General features: G+C 39.6%; 1 protein-coding gene across 2 annotated transcripts in view; it reads right to left on the minus strand.

Annotated features, from left to right (window-relative positions):
• The window catches only part of jbug (filamin-type immunoglobulin domains fbug), a 292,423-nt gene that overhangs the window by 148,355 nt on the left and 124,209 nt on the right, over positions 1 to 19,859 (minus strand). The gene's annotated exons all lie outside the window — the stretch shown is intronic.

The following is a 19,859-nucleotide window of genomic DNA, read 5'->3' on the forward strand; positions in this document are numbered from 1 at the left end:
ACCATCCTCTAATCAAAGAGGAAAAAATGGACAGGAGCCGACACTTTGCAAAATGAAGGTATCGGCCAAAGGAAGACAAAGGCCACGAAGGGGGCGTGAAAATGAAAGACTTTCTGGGACTTGAATGGTCTAATACCGTGGGGGTCGCAAAAGAACCAGAGTTGGTCAAGGGAGGTCGGATAGGATAGATGCAAGTGAGGAGCCTGGCACAAGTAAGTGGAATCCATGCCAAGACTCAAGTAAGGGTCCCAAGTTCATAACCCGAGGCAGCTCGTACGGCAGGCAGGGTGCGCTTATCGTCTTACGCACACATTCCTTGTAGTCTTGAATTAGCGCAACATCACTGAAGTTGAGATGAGAGGAGAATGGCACACCTGGCGAGGTAGGAAATATTTCACGGATCTGCACTCGAAAATAAAGGACAAGTAAGGAAGCGATTAGCACTTAATGGAGAAAACATTGCATTCTATTCCATTTTTGCCGGCTGAAAGTAGGAATTATTAAAAAAAGATAACAGATTTAAAAAGAGATATTTCTGTGCAAGCCGTTCTCTTATCAGTTAAAATTCTTTCTTAGCGGAAAAAGGCACAAAATGTCCTATTGGTATAGCGCCACAGCAAGTAGTGGAGACTCCGCATGTGCTGTGAGTTGCTTTACGTCGCAGCGACGATGAGATAGGAAAGGGGTAGGAGTGGGAAGGAAGCGGCCGTGGCACTACAGTCTGCTGTGAAAATGGGAAAACAGCGGAAAACAGGGCTGCCGACAGTGGGGTTCGAACCCACTATCTCCCGAATGCAAGCACACAACTGAGGAAAGGGAGCCGGTTGTCCCCCCCCCCCCCTTTTTTTCTGCTACGGTCATGGGCACTGAGGTATGATTCACCTAGGGTTGCCAGGTCTCCTGTATTTTTCGGCTTTTCACGAATTTTACCCATGTCACGTATTTCATAATGTTTTCGTCAGCCTTCGTGGCTCAGGCGCAAACGCGCTGGCCTCCCAGCGCTCGGTTCCGTGGTTCAAGTCCCGGTCACTCCATCTGAGATTTGTGCTGGACAGAGGGGAGGCAGGGCAGTTTTTTCTCCGGGTACTCTGGTTTTCCCTGCCATCATTCATTCCAGCAACACTTTCGAATATCATTTCATCTGTCAGTTATTAATCATTGCCCCAGAGGAGTGCGACACGCACAATTCCTATCCTCGCCGCTAAGTGGGAACTTCATTCATTTCGTCCCTTATCCGGCCGAATGACTGGAAACAGGCTGTGTATTTTCATTCATTGATAATGTTTTCCTTCGTGTTTCATAAAGTTTTATGTATTTATTCATTAACGCTAACATTTCCGTGTTATCTTTGATTTCTCTCTTTTTTCATGTCGGTAAGCAAATGGTAAATACGAATGAAAGTTGTTGTAATTAAATACTGAAGTACATTGACGAGCCTGTTGCAATATCTACACGTTTTGGCTAACACTCATTTGTGTGGACTGCGCACCACTCGGCAAGTAGGCGCGAGTCGCTGTTGGCTGTTCCAGCCAATGTTAGCAGGCCTAGTGCTACGACATTTATTTTAAAATCCTTTTTGAAAAGCTGGCAACCCTTGCCGCGCGCATTCGTCAATGGTCTGGCAGTCTCTTTAGCAGGGGCAATAAACATTCAGAGACATTACTGGAATGAAGAACCTCGAAAGTTGGATTTTAGATTGTAAACTGAACATACCATTCGCTGTAAAACTGCTGACCTTGATCGTATTGTTCTTGCTCTTTGTCTTGCACCTTCATTCTCTTCTATCATCATTTTGTCCGCCGATCCCTTAGCGTCTGCTAATGTACTAGCGGTACATTAGTTTTAATTCTAATACATATGTAACATTGTTCCTAGGGTGAAAGAAGAGTATTTAATGAAAATCTCAAAAACTATTATTACCACATTTAAGTTGCTAAATTGTCAAGCTTCACCTCTCTGCCGACATTCGCTCAGAACGCATCAGAAAACTTACAATTTTGTAGCTCGTCAGTTCTGCTCTCGCCCTCCCCATCCCATCTACTATTCCCCAATACTTTTTGTTGTCCGTACATTTTTGTCCCCCTACTTACACCTCGTTCTGTCATGTGTTTGGGGAGATTTTGTACTACAACTTGGGTCCACTCAATCACGTCACCGTGAACATGAATTAGGATATTAGATTGATGCTTTTACAGCCCCCAAAGTACTCTGCATACAGTATCTCTAAATAGCGTGCGTCGTCCAGAGAGGCCTGGCGCAGGTATTTAACTTGAGGATGGGGCCCGACCTACGATCAATTCTAACGCTGAAGATGGCAGACGAGCCAGAGGAATTAACTAATCAAAGTATAAATTTCCGACCTGGAAGGGAATCGAACCCGGCGCCCCCTGCAACCAAAGGTCAGCATCCTAACCATTTAGCAGTGGACTTATTCAACAACAACAACAACAACAACAACAACAACAACAACAACAACAACAACAACAATCCCTGCAAGGCACTACATCTCTGACTGCGCTCTGCCTACTAAACTACTGTTGTTCAGTCCTAAGGTCTGTAAATGTTATTGGGCTTGACGTCTCATGAACTACTTCACAGTTTTCAGAGACGCCGAGGTGGCAGAATTTAGTCCCGCAGAATGAGTTCTTTTATGTGCCAGTAAACCTATCGGCACGAGGCTGACGTATCTGTGCACCTTCAAATACCACAGGACTGAGCCCGGATAGAACCTGCCAAGTTGGGGTCAGAAGGCCAGCGCCTCAACCTCTTGAACCAGTCAACCCGGCAGTTGTAGAATACGAGATGATCCGCGGTTAGTGCGAGGATTCCACTCGTCTGTTCTTGATTTTCTAGGGATGCTAATGCACCAGCAGATAAATGCTAACTGTGATTACATATGTCGCATGGCCCTCAGACCCATGTAAAAATCCCTGACCTAGCTGGGAATCGAACTTGGGGCCTCCCCATAAGAGGCAACACGCTACCCCTAGACCACAGGGCTGGCCTATGGTGATGAAAAAAAAAAAAATTACAATAATAATAATAACAACAACACAGACTGTCAATCCTCTACACAGCACAGCGCCTATCTCTAACTAAGAAGACCAACGATCCTCTCAGATGGCCCTTGTGCATGGGCGCGATAGAATAACACCCACACAATCCCTAGCCGAGTCCTGGCTTTCCTTCCACTTACTTGTGCCAGCTATCCTATGCCATCTCCCTTGGTCAACTCTTATTCTTTTCTGACCCCGACGGTATTAGAACACTCGAGGCCTAGGGAGTCTCATTTTCATGACTTCGTGACCCTCGTCTTTCTTTGGCCGATATCCTTTCTGGAAGTGTTGGATCCCTTCCATTTTTTTTCACTGATCAGTGTTAATAGAGGATGGTTGCCTAGTTGTACTTCCTCTTAAAAAACAATAATCACCACCACAACCACCTCACCCCTCAGATGGAAGGCGATGGTACAAAACAAACTGTCAACTCTGCCAACACCAGGAACCCCTCACATATGCCATCAGAACAAGGCGGCTGGTTTTCTACGGACACCTGTATAGAATGTACTCCCACAGGCTGTGTTATAAGATCTTCAAAGTAGGCAGCAAGGGTAGAGCTACCAGATCCCTGTGGATCCAGCAGGCAGAAACAATCTCTGAGAACTTAATCATGCCACATACTAATTAACAAAGTAACAACTGTTCAACTATTAAAACAGACCATTCCTAAAATCCCTTACAGAAGCAAACTGAGATGAGACCAGGAAATGGTCCGAGGAATGCAAGATTGAGTTCATTAAGAAAAATGAAGAATTACTGGGCTGAGAGAAAAGAGCAGCAAAACCCATCATCAAGAACACCAGAAGCAGCACACATCGACAACAACACAGCTAAAGCACAAGCACCGTGGTCCTCAGGCGGTCCAAACAAACTTTAATAAAAATATAATAATAGTGTAACCAGCACAGGATGAGAATGAACGAAAGTTATGGACATGAAAGGGGTAACTTTCAACTTTGGTAAGGGAGGACATGCGTTTTTCATCTTTCTAATTCTCAGAAGTATAGCTGTACTGAAGAAAGCAAAATAAATTATCCAGGGTCTCTCATATACAAGCAGTGTTTTTACTCTCCGACGTGCAAGCATCAGTCGCCAATCTGAATCTCAGCGAGCCAGTTCTAGTTTCATCTTAATGGTCGTGTGAAGAATCATAACTCTTGCTAGTTACTGCAAGACGAATAACTGAGCCTACTTTTTCAAGACGACAGTAAATGCAGAGTAACAGAAGAAGAAAAATCGCGTGGGTGGTTACAGCAAGATTAAGCTCCTGCTGATACAGCAGAAGATTCCCTTCTTACAATCTGGGAATTGTTTGCAGACAGAGTGATCAGTGCCGGTCTCTTTCCCCCTCGTTCTCCAGATCTAACAGTGTGTGCAGTAAAGTGAGAGAAAAAGTGCATCAAACAAATCCTCACACATTGGAGGAACTGAAAGAAGACATTAAACTTTACAGTGGTAGAACTCACTCACGTCGGCCAGAATGTGGTTACCGGATATAATGCCTGTGTAATACAGTACTTTTAGCATGTTTTATAAGGCAAGATTTTATATAAGATTTCAGACACGCTTAAAGGAGGGCAGCCACGCACTGAGGCAGCTGTCGTAGCACAGAGTACAAACACCGTCTGCTCGGTCTCAGTTTATAGAGAGATCCTGTATTTCTAATTAGTGAATAGAGATGGAACATTCTCATTCAGAAGCTCTGGACGTTATAGTCTACTCTGTGTGGGTCTGTTTTCACATGAAAGGGCTTGTCATCTCTATTGACAAAGACTTCCTGACAGTCATGCCGACTTCTTGCACTAACTACCAATACAGGAGCTTGTTAGTCATTGGTATGTAAGTGAAGATGCTTGTAATAGTGTGTGCCAGTCGAGCAGGATGTACTGCAGACCATCTTTCTTTCTGCCTTTCCTACTCCAGGAACATCCAATGTGCTATTTTCCGAAGGCTTTGGCAACCCCACGTCTTCTCTGCCATCTGCAGACAACACGTATCCTAGAGGAGAATTGAAGGCGACTTAAAGGACACTTGTAACATGGAAGCTGAGTACATCTCATGGTAGCCCAGTGCAGATGCCTCACAATGCCAGCTCCAGATTCCTATCATAGAGACCATGAAGGTAACTTTGGCTCTATGTCCCCCAGGAATTAACACGGTACTGTAGGCCGAGCAAACTACATGGTCATGCGCTTCTCCACAACTTTCTGACTGAGAATCAAACTCCAGATTTTCCGGGTGAAACGAGCAAGGCTTTTGCACCTCAGCGTGTTCTTCAGAATCCGTTTCTCTCCTCTATTTGCTATTTGTTGCTTGTAATATTGAACTCTTCTAAATCATCTTTGACTTCTCTGAACCAATTATTTTTGTTTTACTTTTCCAAAAGTAGTTAATAGCCTGGTTTCATCTAATCCTGATATATGACAAGAAAAGGCAGTTCTCCTTTTCTCATTGTGCCTGTTATTGATTCACTTTCCCAGTCTTCTTCTGTGGTGTTCAATCCGAAGATTGGTTCGCAGCGGCTTTCCATGAACTCCGGTCTGTGGCTAATCTCTTCAAGCCCAAGTAATTATCATAACCCTTGTCGTAATGATTTGTTTTATGTATCCTAGACGTGGTCTACCTCTACAGTTCTTCCCTTCCACACTGCCCTCAAGTATTGTGTGCAAAATACTTTCATGCCTCAAGTTATGTCCAATCCTTTTCAGCGTTTCTTCATTAGTGATTTTTTCCACTCATGGAATTTTCAGCATTTTTCTGTAGCACGATATTTCAAAGGCTACTATACATTTCTTATCAGCCAAGCTATGAGTATACACTGCATTAGGCAACAATCTCCATCGTCCATCTACCTGGTGCATTTTATTAATGACTGTTCTGATAATCGTTCTGTCAACCTTCTGGATTCTATCTGTTGTTGATTTGGTGTTCAATTTAAATAACGTTTCACTCCAGCTTAATGACTGAATACTAATGTCACAATACTAAAATGAAAGTATAGAGGTTCCACCTTTTCAATACACTGTTATTAAGTTGTACCAATATTAAGTTACAACATGTTAACTTTGGGACCGGTTTCGACACATTTAAAGCGTCATCATCAGCCGATTAAGAGAAGAGGGCAAAAGGACTAAATCATAAACAATTATAAACACACGTAACAAATATAAGACGTTATTCACAGTCAAAGGGTGTATACTTTCTTTTTAGTATTGTGATTCTCAGTTCAATATGGAGCAATTATGATGTTTTTAACTTTAAAAGAATAATAATGTTGAAATTTGGCATTCACTGAAAGAGATTTCTTCTTGAATGTTGGCCAGGATGTGCTTGCATTCTGCCTTCAATTGATGCTCTCTCACTGGAGTTCCAGGGTATGATTTCACCAAGATATTTAAAGAACAAGACAGCGAGATGGCAGCGCAGGTCTAGAAAGCCAGGAGGATTTGTTGCAATGACCACATGCCACCTCATCAATTTGCAGGACTTCAGTGTGATCAGGCCAAGCCACGTCGTGTGTCAAATTGACTGTGTACGTGTACTTCAGATAACATTTTACAACATGCACTGGAGGGCTTTTAGTCAATACAGTACATTAGTGGACAGTCCTCGAAGAGTATGACCCAGTTCTGTCTATAGTCAGAATCTCTATCTAAGGCTGAGAGTTGATTTTATAATAATTTCTATATTATTTAATTAGATACACAAAAATCTGGACGTATCTGAGGAATGTCAATAAACAGAGATTGCACTGTACATTTCTTATATGAGTGTTGCAGGAAGTGGGCATGACTGGTCAAGCCTCCAAGGACATTGAGGTCACTGACTACCGAGCTCCAGGCATTACTTGGGACTGATAACTGTAAAGATTGAAATCTTGAGCATGACCTCGATGATGATAAACTACAGAATTAAAACAATTTCAAACACCCTCTTTAATTGGGCATAACGAATAAAGAAGAAGAATCCAGTAACAACAAAAGGGAAACAAAACTTATTAAAGTTTACTGATGCCATATGTAGGAGGTGCTGGTCACATCTGTAGAATGGACAATAAGATTTACTAAAGTGTGTATTGAAGAACATTCTAGTATATTGTACCCGTCCAAATGGTACCTTATGGAAACAAATGGAGATTTGCTTTAATTTGCATAAATTTCATGCATACGCACGGACCAATTATCAGCTGATAGCGAGGCCATCCCGTTGAGAGCAATGTGAGCCGGAACTGGGTCGAGCAGTCAAGGACACACGAGCTATGTCACAGCGGTGTACTCGTCATGCAAGAGAAGTTTGGAGAAGGGGCGACAGATTTCTGGAATGATCCAGACTCTCGTAAGAGGGGACAAATCATATTTAAGCTAAAATCTCAACCAACAGAAACTCTAATCCGGAGGCTACGTCGCCTTACTTGTTCGTTGGTCGAGAGGTGAAAGTTAGTACGGTGTAAGAGAGCGACAAATACAGTCTTCTTCTTGTTTAGTCACAGTCATACACTTTTTGTGGTATTTTCTGAAGAAGAGAGAAGATGTCAAGGGACAAACGTTTCTTTTGAAGCAGTCTAAATGATACAACTTTGTCTGGAAGTAAACGCCTGGAAACTTCGTATACGTTTGCCTAATCTCATGGACTTGGTCTGTAAATGTCCTAATGAGTTTGTATTTTGATTTTGAATTCAAATTTCACTGCACAATTTTGTGTCGAGAAGAGGTTATTATTTAACGAGTAAACTTGTGAAAATGAACAACAAATTACTACAGGGTGTGAGTCGAGAGACAATTTTGAGCAGTTTACGGCGTGTGTTGCACAACTGTAGGACATCTAATCAAGAGATCCACTGTACTGGACATTATTCTATGGTGCCAGAGGAAATGGGGCATCAACTGTTGTACATCTTTGCATCAAGAGTTAGACAAGTTAAGTATGATAGTGCGCAACTTAGTGAAGTAATACAAGTGGATCAAACCTCTAATTTGAATCTCAGTTTTAGCCTAACTACGAGAGCAAGATCTTCAGTTATGGATCAGCTAGGGAAGATCTCCACAAGAATTTCAAGGAATTATCGCCACAACTTCATATTGCCTGACTGTGCAGACATCATGTACTTCTAAGCTCTAATTGTGTCAGCGAGCACAATGAACTTTTACGACTCAATGTAATCTAGAGAGGAGATCTGTATTCATGTCTACACATCCCAGCTGAATCTGTCTACATCAGAAAACGTGAGTACTTGCTAAACCATATTTTTCCCTTTCTGTAGATTTTGTTAGATTGCATTCTAGGCTGATTGATTTCTCTACTAATAGTTAGATTTGATTTACTTTCACTTTGGTGTTGGTTAAGTAGAGCATGTGTGTTGCTAGTTCATTAGTGGTATATGCGTGTTACTTATGATATTCAAAGGTTATCACTGGTATAACGAGGTCATTAATAATAATAATAATAATAATAATAATAATAATAATAATAATAATAATAATAATAATAATAATAATAATTGTTGGCATTAAAGTGATGATAAATTAGAATATTTATAGAAATTCAGACGTATTCTGATTAATTAAATCTCATCGTAAGATTTATTTCATTCCTTGGCAGCCACGTGATAGGTATTTCTTCAGAATATTTCATGAGATCGATAATAATAATCATGGAAATAAAAGTAAAGGTTTAGGGCAAGATAATTGAACATGTTGTTGAGGTATAAATTTTGTTGAAGTGATGCTGAAACGTCAAAAATGCCCAATTTGACTGCAATGATATGGAACTGAATCCATACGGCATAGATGGTGCATGATGAGCTAATTGAAATGAGGAGTGAATTATAAGCACGTGGTTACTATTAGGGTACACATTGGTCATTAGTGATAAAAATGAAATGAAATGGCGTATGGCCGGGAGATTCCAGGACGGGTTCGGCTCGCCAGGTGCAGGTCTTTCGATTCGACGCCCGTAGGCTTCCTGCAGTGATAAAAGAAACTCAACAACAAATTAAAGATGTGATTGCTATGATTTAGGATTTGGTTTCATGCGATTGAGCATGTGTTATATGAATTTATCCTTGATTGAACGTGGCTGTGATTGACGATTTTTGTCTGACCGTGATCATTTGCCATCACATTCTGTATCTATATTCATTGTTATGAGTCACGTATGTCGTCATTGTAGGGTGATCTACAAAATATGAGGGCTCGTGATATTATTATAATAATAATACCCATACGGCAATAAATTAATTCCGTAATTTTAAGGCGATTGTGTGGTTGTGATGTATTTATGAACCTGTGTAGTTTATTTCTGTGTTACTCATGTGGATTTTCAGATCTTTGTGTGTATTCACGTAGTGAGAGATTCTGATCATTGTAGAACTCAGGACCTTAGATCTGTGATAGTATTGCTCTATAATTCCAACTAAGGTTTTAATATTGAAAATGTAAAAATTTATAGAAGATTAATTAATTGAATACAATCGAGCGAGATCTCAGGAAAGAGGAAATAACCAAAGACTCTGAAAAACAAAAGAAAAATTAGAAATCTGAAAAGAAAGAATCTGAGAAATAATCTGTTAAAGAAATCTGATAAATAATTAATAAATGATTCAAGTGTGAAGTGTTGTAAAGAAATTGAGCTTTAGGGATATAATAATCATAATCCCAGTAGATTTATTGATGTGAGTAAGGTAAAAGTCTCATAATTAAAACTGAATAATATACTAAGAGTAGGGTTAAATTGTGACAAATTGAGAATAGGAGTAACGTTGCCCGTAATTAGTTATGAACTAGAGATGGCAACTTAGGTCTTATGTTCTGAGACTTATAAAGCCTAAAGCATTTAAATTATTGCAGATTTTAAATCAAGACTTTGTGAAAATGTACAATAGTATAGGCATGATTTAGGACTTGAATTAAATAATATTCTAATTTCTAAAAGGATATAAATAACAATAAATAATATTAAGGAGAATGAGACGGAACTCTAAATGGTTCAATAGACTACTCTGAAGGTAGGTTGCTCAATTTCTCAGGAGTAACGTGCCATTGGAAACAAATGATTTAATTTGAATGCAATATTCTTAACTATCACAAACTTTCACTAATGTTGAAATTTGATTTTACAGTTATTTTGATTCACCATCGATTCCTGAAGTGGAGTAACCGATGATGATAAATAACATTTTGATTTAAAATGAAAAATCCAAGGAAAGTTCAAGAAGCATCTACTGGTAAATCATTTTTTCTTTTTTTTTTTTCTTTACATTCAGAGAATTGAACTCTCTAAGGTTTTGTTTGAAAATGGTATCCATAATTTTCTGTGTTGTTAATAAATAATCATTGTTGTTTTGTTGGTGTATTTTATTGTGCCAGCTGTCACGAATCCTGTCACCGGTAGCCTGCGAATATAAATTATTAAAGGATAGACTTCAGTTCTATGAACATTCCACCAGTGGGACTCTCATGCAGGCAGCTGAGTGACACCGGAAAAGGGGACGATATTTACCTCCCCCATTTAATTGTGTATGTACACAAAATGTGTTTCAAGATCAAAATAATGTACCTATATCTTATAAATATCAAAAGCAACACAAGTTCGTCCAAAAAATGAAAAAACCTACAACCTGTTTTCCAGTCAGTGACCGAGTCAGAAGCCCCACCTTGCAGCGAGGATAGGAATTTTGCCGGCTGTCGAGGCCTGTCACACTCCTCCGGGGCAATAATTATAATGACTGTCAGATGAAATTAAATGATATTAGAAAGTGTAGCTGGAATGAAAGATGACAGGGAAAACCGGAGTACCCAGAGAAAAATCTATCCAGCCTCCGCTTTGTCCAGCAGAAATCTCATATGGAGTGACCAGGATTTGAACTATGGAACCCAGCGGTGAGGCCGACGCGCTGAAGCCTGAGCCACGGAGGCATCATCCAAAATAATTCTAAGAGAAATATTTTAAAGTGTTGTAGAAACTTTGTCAATTGGGATGTTTAGTGTTTTTATACTGAAAATTTTTTTAGGATCAAATCATAGTGTTTTATACAGATACAATATTAACTCAATGGAATTTTAAGATGTAGGTGCAAATACTTCAAATTAGTTGGACTTTAAAGTTAATGAATGTAAATAGTTTAAGACATACTACATGTGACATATTAGATTAAGGTAAGTGTGTATCTTATATCTTTCCTAACTAGGCAGAAGATGACCTAAAGGGAAGGTTGAAAGTAGTCCCGATGTATAATAAATAATAATACCATAACATATGGAATTGAATAAGTGGACCAGCTCATCCTGTTGAAACTACAGAAAGCGTACACAGTAACATGGAATCACTACTATAAAAAGTGATATCGTGTAATGTCTTCATTACAGCTTTGCTGGAAGCATTATATGTCTCAGAAACCCAGGGGTGCAGTCTAAAATTGATGAAATAGGAAAGCAAGAATGAAAAATTCTTAGGAAAATATATGATCCTACTCGTGTAAATGGCACATATGGATTACAAGAAACTAGCAACTTGTACACAACAACTGATGCTGTACATAGGTGATGCTTGAAATTCTATGGTTATGTCTGTAGAATGAACAATAACATATTTACTATAATCAATTCAAAGATCAACTGCTTGGAAGAAATTAAGCAGGATTTACAAAAAATAAATTAAATCCTTTGGAACTCTGGTTGCAAACCGCACGTTTGTGGAAAGAGCTAAAAAGACCATTGGAAAACAGTGGACAGAAAAATGCAAAAACCAACACAGTGAATTCAAGAAGAGAGGAAGAAAAGGAAGCCATCAGACCAAGCTAATAACTTCAAACATGCTCTTTAATTGGGCATAGCAAAGAAAGAATCCAGTAACAACAAAGTGTTTTTTTGTGTGGCCTCCTTACCAGATGTGAGCAACTGACAGAACATAAGATCAGCAAATACCAGGTGGGTTTCAGAATAGATTTGGAACCTCACGACACTGCACACTCTGATACTCCATACACAACTAACCTAACCTTAACATTACAAGATATTAGAATCATTCCGTATTGACGGTTTTCACTTTACAAAGGTAAAATTAATATTTGCCACTTCAAGTCTAGGCTAAGGTTATGACTGCTTACAATTTTTCCTGTTTTAATGCAGGTGTTTTTTTGCTTGTTCTATGCACCATTTGATTTTTGAAGAAGGATCTCACTCTTGACAACTTAAGGTAACCCTCTAGCAGGTGAACTTAGTTACCGCCTCAACAGATCCACAATTCCTTAGAGTCAGGGAGCCCGATGAAGCAGGACACAAAACTTACTTTCTGGTCTACAAATGTGAGGTCTTCTATGGAGAAACAGGCTTCCAGAAAGAACCTTCCAATATCAGATAACAACTGAGCTGCAAGGTGTAATATCTTTATTTTCCACTTCCATTTCAACATAGTTTCATCCTCCTTGAGACCTACAATGTGGCAATATTTCTTTCATATAACAAGTAACGAACAACCAGCTACATATGTTAAGAAAGTAAGTAAACACAATATCTACTCAGACTACAGGGATAATATTGAGAGATATTTCTTGACATTGCAGTCTGATGTCGTTTACCACAGAAATGCCGCAGTCCTCAGGCTTGGCAAAAGGGGTGAAGAGGTCTGAGTTTGTCTTCTCCTGCTTGAAGCCTCAAATTATCTGTCAGTCGCCTCAACAGTATGAGAGAAAACTTGAGTAAATGTTCACAGAGATACAGGTGAAATGGTTTGTACATCTTGTACATACCGAAGTACTGTCTGAATGACTTTATCCAACTGTTACCATTGTAGGAACATTTGTAACTTTGGGAAACTTCAGTACAAACCCCCTAGATTCAGACTCCTCTGAAATTACCTGTCTATCAGGCATGCAGTATCACTTACCACAAAAAACTTCACATACACTACTGGACCTATCATGGGCAGGCATCTGCTCCTGGACTGTCAGCCCACGACAGCACTGTAACGCCCTAAGCAGAAACCCAAATACGTGGCTTAAAGAGACTACAGGTGAACACTTTTTCAATGTCATGGCATGAGGTAAGTCAAAGTTAATATTGACAATATGGTCACCACATTTAACGACATGGCAGTGCAGATGCTTGACAAACACATCCCTCTAGACACAGCACATGACTAAAAGACTCTCCCATGGTTAAATGATAATCCAGTGATGGCTAAATGGGACGCAGCTCATAGGAAACAAACATTATCCAACCTACTACAAACAACTACGTAATAAAATAACTGGGACAGTAAGAAATGCTCCTTATAAAACCTCATGGAATGACTGCTCTATTAACCAATTTGGACTAAATAAACTGTATGAGGTAGATGACGTGGAGATTTCTCTTGAGGAGCTGAATGATCACTTCGCACCCTCTTATGAACCATCAAAAAAGATACTTTGAGTGCAAATAACAACATATCCTCTGCAGGTTGAGAAAATGTTTATTTTAGTTATGTCTCACCTCCGTGAGTGTAAGTGGCTATCTTACGAAATAAAATAAAGGCACAAGAGTATTATAATGTTGAAGAAAATTATTGATGGTATTATTTCAGTGCTGACATTCATATACAACTGCTCTCTTAAAAACAGTGTATACCCAACTGCCTGGAAAATGGCCCTGGTACACCTTTTACCAAAGACGTATCTTCTAGATTAAACAGTGACATACTATCAATGGCAGCCAAGGTCACAACGTGCAGTACTATCTTTCCAAGCATGACCGAGGATGTAAGACAGGCTATTGATGAGCAACAAGTGGGCAATTCCAGTCCTCATGGACTTTTAGCAAAGCCCTTGGCTCTGGAGACCATGATTTGTTGCTATCCAAACTTTATTGCCTAACTTTTCTCCGACAGTAAACCGAGATGGATTAAGATGGCAATGTGTCCTCAATCAAGGTAACTTTTCTTCGTGGCAACATGTAAAAGCAGGTGTCCCACAAGGGTCAACCCTGGCTCCTTTGCTATATTCAGTCTTTATCAAAAACCAAGGTAAACATCTGACACATTGAAAACAACACAGTTATGCTGCTGTTAAATATTTTCCTTTTCAGGTATTTTCTACATTTTGTTTAATCACAAATTAGTTTCAACAAACTGAAGAACCTAATAGAGATACTGTGACGTAGTTTACGAAGAGCCGATACAAGAACTCCAATATAAACTACATTCCGCACAGAAGGCCTGTGCAAGATTTATATGTAACTTGAAATTTTCTCATCGTGCTCCCCGGTCTTACAGTAACCTCGGATGGGTTCGCCTTGAAGACAGACGCATGCCGCATAGCTCGACTTCACTGGACTTTACCTTACAATCCTCAACCTACGTGTATGAATGATTTCACAACCTATGAAACAGTCCAAGAAATACTACCAGAGCACTGAACATGATACTGCTCACTATTTCTAAGCCTAAATTCTCAACCTAAACAATTCGTTCCCTGTTATGACCAGTCGTAAACTGAACCTTCTTCCACAAGAGGTCAGAGGGATATTGAAATGTGGAAGCTTTGAACGAGTTAGCTCAAAGAGCTCATAGAATGACAGCATTTCTTATTCCTTTAATGACGATGATGATGATGATAATAAATTTAGATCATCATCACTGTTATTAAAAGTAAGTAGTACTCAGCTGTGGTGATCCTTATCCCAAACCCTATTTTAGTAATATTTCTCACCCACAATTGGTATTCTCTTAATGTAAGAAATTGCAAGTATTTCAACACTAAATTGTAAATAATAGTACGGTTATATATGCACCAGAGACTTGGATATTGAAAGCAAGAGATGAGAGTAAAATCCAGGCCAGTACAGTAGGGAAGACAAGGAGAGGCAGAATAAGAAATGTTGAGGTCAGGAAAGAAACTGAGTGACAGGATAGAGAAGAATAAATTGAGATGGTCTGGGCGCGTTATGAGGATGGAAGGATACCAAAACAAGTGATGGAGGCTAAGATAGAAGGAAAGAGGGCAAGATGGATGGACTCCATCAAGAACAGTATAAGAAGACTGGACTGGAGTACAGTTACTGAGGAGCGCCACCAACAGGAACTGGACAATGGGAAATGAAAATGTCGAGTACGGTCATCTAGGTTGTTATTGCTACTAAGTCCTTCATAGGTATTACATTATTGTATTTAAGAGGATAAATATCCATTTACCTAGTATACTGCATTGTATACTACATGTTTTATGTACAGTAAGACAGCGCAATAATATATTCAATTTTTTCCAGTTTTTCATATTACTTATGTAATCCCTAATTAAGACAGGGACAAGTGACACTAACTTTGCTGGTTGAAATAAATCATCCATGTATGTTATCCCATTGGAATCTCTTTCTCCTTTTGTGTTTGTCCTGTGCTCCTAACGTTTTAGCACTTGTAGATCGATGAATAGAGAGATCATTCTGTAATACTGGACCCAACAGCCGCATGATATGCGCTCTGAGAAGCAGCCAATGTACAAGTAAAAATTCTCATTATTGTTCCGTATTGAAGATGACATTAGGCATAAAATCTCAAGGATAATTTAATAAAACCACCTATTCAATACTTCCCACGTTTAATGTGGTTTGAATCTACATGAATTTATGTAACTTATCAGGTACATGTTTCACCCATTATTTTGGCATCTTTTGCCTGTAAACCTTTAGGTCAAGTTTTGAGACCTTTTTAACCATATATAGTATAATATATAAACGTTAATAATCTCTTACGACTAACATGCTAGGATGATCATTTTTAAGATGTGAACAAAACATAACTGTGAGTAACATAAATTAATGGTGTTTTAACACAATTAAAACTTGCTGGTCTTATTCTAACTTAAAAATATGTCCAAAACTAATGGATGTTCTTCCTCTACCATAAGTCTTGGGTGAACATGTACCTGGTAAGTCTACATAAATTAATGTAGATTCAAACCACATTAAATGTGGAAAGTATTTAATAGGTGGTTTTATTAAATTATCCTTGAGATTTTATGCCTAAGCAGCCAATCTATGCTCCAGTATCCAATTACAACATGGAGAAATATCATGTGCACTCCCTCAACGAAACCTGCCGCATTGTTACTGGATGTTTGAGACCTACACCTTTGGAAAAAGTGTATTGCCTTGCAGGGATAGCACCTCCCGATATTCGCCGTGAAGTGGCAACCAAGAAAGAAGTGTTGACATCGGAAGCCCACCCTTTCTTTGGATATGAGCCACCACGCCAGCGGCTTAAGTCTAGGAAAAGCTTCTTGAGAGTAACCGAAACACTTGCAGGAACAGCACAGCAAGCAAGAATTCAAGAATGGCGCATCAGGAGTCAACATAAGAGGACCAGTCAATGGATGACCCCAAAAGAGGAACTCCCTCCTGGCCATGTCACAGACTGGGTGAATTGGAGAGCACTGAACAGACTGCGCTCTGGTGTTACGCGGTGCAGGGTAAACCAGAAGAAATGGGGTTTCGAAGTGGACAGTACCTTGTGTGTATGTGGAGAAGAGCAGACCACAGCCCATTTGCTGCAATGCAGTTCATGCCCATTCAGCTGCACAACAGAAGACCTGGTTAAAGCGAAGCCAAATGCACTTGATGTTGCAAGCTTTTGGGCTCACATAGTTTAATGTGGCTCTTCGCCATTGGAGTATTTATATTATGTTTTATGTTTTTCCTTATCTTTAATTTTAAACTTAATGTATGCTTCTGACACGATATAAATAAATAAATGTGCACTCCGTCACCGTTAGTGGTGCAAGAGGTACCATACCGGGGATGAGGAAGAGCTTTGCCTTCAAGGAAAGCTACCTAGTGGCTGTGCGTGGGTACATGCTTCTTTTAAGGAGCCCAAAATGTAAAAATTGTACAATACTGTGTTCTATGGTAAACCCATTGAGGGTCCGTTTCCTAAATAAAGGATTATATATATCTTTATGTTTATTCCCTTTTGCTTGCCTTATCCAGCTTTCATTTTATCCTACACTTGAAGACTGTCGATGTCTGCAGGAAGCAGGAACGAGAGTGGGAAGGAGAGAGCACAGGCTCTTCCCACACTGAACTCTCTTTATGTGTTCCTTTCCTTGTTTATATCTGCCAAGATAATCTAACAAGAATCATTAGGATGATTTCACAGAAAGGATGAAAAAACTTCTATTTTAAGATTATGCCGAAATATTCTGAAATAGTGTTCAGTATAATGAAAATGAATCATTTTAGAGTTAAATACTTCTTGTTTTATCAGTGAAATCCTCCTCATGTAAAACAGTAGTTGCACAAATGCTACTTTGCTATGCTTGCATCTGGCTCCTGGTTTTGGTTAGTCCTTCCAGCTCACGGACTGGGTGGAGCATTCCATATCACCTGACAGAATTATATTAAAAGAAAAATTATATAATTAGTCCACCTTAGTCGATTAAAAGAAAAATGTAAGAAAATTCACGCAATTGGTACATGGATTGTCTAAGGTACACAAATTATTATAGAATTTTTATTTTACTACACTGTCAATACAGAACAAATTAAGTCAGCTATAGTATCCGTTGTAACGTAAGTTGCTAGACAGCAGGCACGCTGCCTAAATGGCACCACGTCAACACATCACACATCCCTCCACACAGGGTGGGCACCCAGCCTGTTCCAGGAAGTCCTCTTTCTTGCTGTACTACCCGCCATAAAAGAAGAAGAAGAAAATATGCTAAATATGGTTATGTGGAAACAATAAAATAAAAAGCATTATGTTAGAGAACACCACTGTCTTGCCAGTGCGTACTGGACATCAATTCTCTGCAGCTACTTTAAGAACAAAGGAAAACCTGGGATTTAAAAAAAAATACAGGAACACTACATAAATCTGCTCTCAAAATCAGGAGATGTCTCTGCAATCTGGAGAGAGGAAGGAAGGACCAAAAATACGGAGTCTGCCACTTCTTTCGCTGTGCTTCGACCATTCAGGCGTATCTGGATCTTAACATTTTTAAATGACGATTGCCGAGATATTGCAACATACTGGCTCACGAGTTTGTCCTTGCACTTCGCTACTTGACTCGATACCTTCCCGTCTGTGTGTACGTCAATGTTTTCAATCATCAGCATGCAAGTTATTAGGAATGTTCTGCCATATGTTGAATATATTTAAACGTTGGGGAAGGTCAGAGAATCGAAGAGTATTTGGCAGGGAAGTGTATAGTCTCTGGCTTGACAGGTAGTAATCAAACATGGCTGCATGCAATCGCATTACAGTTCTAAGAATGAAAATCACATAATTAGGTCAGAATATTAATGAAAGTGTCCTGGTCTGGAAAGCCAAGATAATGCGTCGTGCTGAGCAGTGGTCGCTAGGTAGGCCATTGTCCTTCGAGGCTGTTAACGAACCCGCTACGTACATAATGTATTGCGGGCTAGGGTAAGCCTTCACCTGCAATTATTGGAGTGATCATTTAGTGATAGGATTTTAGGATCACTCAAAGTATGGGCTGAATTTTGAGGCTGATGATTCACTGGCACGTAATTCCAGAGAGAATAAAAAATAAAAATGAATGAAGTACTGTAAATCCTGTTAAGGTCTGATCTTCGTGTCTTCCTTCAGACGATCAAGCCACCGTTTCTTTGGACAGCTGTCTTAGTTACTGATAGAACTAACCTTCTCATGACTTGCCCATACCACTGAGGTGAGCTTCTTGCATCTTGTATGAAACTGGTGCAACTCTCATCCATTGTCTGACGTGTTTGAGTTTTGCAAGTCCTAACAACCATTCTTTATCTCCTCATTTTGAGTACCTTCCTACCATTCTTCCCATCTACTTACTTGTCTGTTTCTTGTAACTTATGACTACGATTTCACGAGATCACCCACACAGCAAAGTGAAGCTAGTTTCATCCGAAAGTCCACTTGTGGATCCAACCAGCCTTGACACGTGCCAATGTACTTTAACCACACATGCTCACGCAACCATGGTATCTAGTGTGGAGTAAGCTATAACGTGACTTTTGCAAATTATATATTTTCAGGTCTATATTTTGAAATAAACGATAGTCATGTGACAGATATCTCTGGGAATGTTGATGCAAATTTTCATGACATTCCACCCAGTGGTTTAGACATGCGGTCATGTTGTAAACGGTATGCACTAACCAGTGTCTTGGTAGGTGTGCTAGGTACCAACTGATGAGCCCAGCCTAGCACACGGGGGCAAAATGCTGGCAACCAGGAATGAGTTAGCTGAAAAATTTATAATGTCCAATAACAGACCACTTATATTGGTATTATGTTGTAAACAAACATAAAAGGTCCAATGAAAAGTATTTATAAACTATGTTATTTATGTCATTAAGGGGATTATCTGGATTTTTGGTCACCGAGAAAACACGGTCCCGTTTGAACTGGGCAAATGGTGTTGTACGCTACTTTATTTTGCATAAAGCAAGTAATTAATACTGCCATCACAAGGGACTGTACTGTGCCGCAGTATCCGTCTTCCACGGGACAGTCACATAGCATGTGCACCAGCTACTTTCCGCCAACATTCAGACGTGTTGGACGCAGCAGTAATCCCATCTGTCGGAGATGAGTGACAGCCAAATCACATCACAACAATGGTCAATGTTTTACGAGCTTTCGATATCGTAGGCCTTCACATTCTGGTTTCATCCGACACTGGGATATTAGAGCATGTAACGTGAAACCCGTTGTTCCTTCTTTCACGACTCTCTCTTGTCTTATGCTTCAAGCGATTGTTCCTTTACAGTTTTTATTTTTATTTTTAATAATCACTGTCATTATTTTTCTTGTCAATATGGACCGATGACCACA

Source organism: Anabrus simplex, chromosome 14 (genome assembly GCF_040414725.1).
Source record: "Anabrus simplex isolate iqAnaSimp1 chromosome 14, ASM4041472v1, whole genome shotgun sequence".
Lineage (NCBI taxonomy): Eukaryota > Metazoa > Arthropoda > Insecta > Orthoptera > Tettigoniidae > Anabrus > Anabrus simplex.